The sequence below is a fragment of the Xenia sp. Carnegie-2017 genome, unplaced genomic scaffold (assembly GCF_021976095.1).
Source record: "Xenia sp. Carnegie-2017 unplaced genomic scaffold, XeniaSp_v1 HiC_scaffold_14, whole genome shotgun sequence".
NCBI classification, from domain to species: domain Eukaryota; kingdom Metazoa; phylum Cnidaria; class Anthozoa; order Malacalcyonacea; family Xeniidae; genus Xenia; species Xenia sp. Carnegie-2017.
In genome coordinates, this window is record NW_025813447.1 from 2,701,410 (window position 1) to 2,703,013 (window position 1,604).

The following is a 1,604-nucleotide window of genomic DNA, read 5'->3' on the forward strand; positions in this document are numbered from 1 at the left end:
GTACTTAACTGACATGTTTATATATATCAAATTTTCATGAAGTTAACACGCTACAATTTACTTGTGTTTAGTATCGTCTTAAAGAGCGTGTTCTGAGGATTACAAATAGGAAGAAAAATGTTTTGTTTGTTGTTTCTTTGAATGGACATATCATATAGTTTATAAACAACATGTAATTACAATAACAGCTCGTAAAAAACATTTTTTAACGTTTTAGTTAATAAATTTCCTTAAGAACTCAAAAATTTACATGCAGTTTATTGAAGAACGAGCCAAACAAAAGCTGGATGTCAGATGGCACAATGGTTTGGGCTTCTTCGTGTATACTTTTTTAGTGCTTCACGAAACAAGGTCGCAATACAACGGGGACCTGAATTTGCCCTCCATCCGGGCGAATTTAATTGATTGATAATGAATAGCTGTTTGTAATAATGATTGGACACAGGAAAGATACTTTTTCAAAAATTTTTATTTTTTTTGGCGATTTTTTTAAACTTTTTTTTTCCTCTTTCGTTAAGACTTTCTAACCTCCTTAGTCCCTGCAAAAGATGGTAAGAACAATGTGAGATAACAAAAGAAAATCATATTTATTTTTTGCATTGTTTTGAAATAAGTTTTGTTTTTGATTGATCGAATAGAGTCAGAATCAGAATGTTTTCTTTTTATTCTGTGCGAATATAGTTTAAAAAGCTTCACTACTTAATTGATGAAGTAAATTTTTAATCTTTTTTGTTTGATATATGTTTAATGAAAATCGTTCTACCTTGTAAATATATTGATAACAACTTGGCCACGCCCTTGGCCACGCCCCCTTCCACGCCAAATTCCGCGACCTCGCCATTGGGGACGACCACGCCGTCCGCCGCGGCCTCTCCTGGCACCCCGCGTCCCTCGACGCAGTTTGGTTGGGCAATCTTCGGGGGCGTGCCCCACGTCATTGCATGTGTTACATTCTGAAATAATAAAGTAATAAAATCAACATATAATTTGTGCGAACAAGTGTGTCATTAGTTTAAACTCACTTATTTCCTCTTGCTTGTTTTCGACGTCTGCTAAAAAGTTGCGAACGATAAAGACGTTAGAGATTTTCCATGCCCAACAAAATACAAAAAAAATGTATTAGAATTGGAAACCTGTTCTCAACCATGCATTTAGATGGTTGTTATCAAAAGCGATAGTGAATTTTACAGTGTTGCGGAACAGCTTTTTATACTATATTCATTGGCGTTCGCTTAACATGAAAAACGATCATAAAGATATTCAATTATCATACATGTATAAGTACTATGTTAAGCACAAGTACAAAAAACACTCTTAGTCGATATATTGTACAAATTATGCAACAAACCTTTTCGCTTCTTTCGATTTTCTTCTTCTGATTAAGACGATTCATAAAAAAAGAGATATTTTTTGTAGGTTTGAGTCATCTTTATGCAAATGTATTTAGCTATTAACATTTTGAAATTTTATATCTATTCCGAAGAACTGGCTCACCTTTACCCCCCTCTCGTTTGTTTTGAGTATCTGGAACAAAGAACACACATTAAACTGATTGGATAACATGCATGTTAATAAACACAATTCTTTTGCGACTATTCTTTAGC

The 1,604-nt window shown here is 33.9% G+C and overlaps 1 long non-coding RNA gene across 1 annotated transcript; it reads right to left on the reverse strand.

Annotated features, from left to right (window-relative positions):
• Window positions 1-451: 451 nt before the first annotated feature.
• On the reverse strand, window positions 452-1,047 carry LOC124435373. The gene is made up of 3 exons (XR_006945013.1): window positions 1,023-1,047; window positions 764-953; window positions 452-539 (listed from the first exon to the last, which is right to left on the reverse strand). It is a non-coding gene; the product is annotated as an uncharacterized LOC124435373 (long non-coding RNA).
• Between the last annotated feature and the right edge of the window lie 557 nt (window positions 1,048-1,604).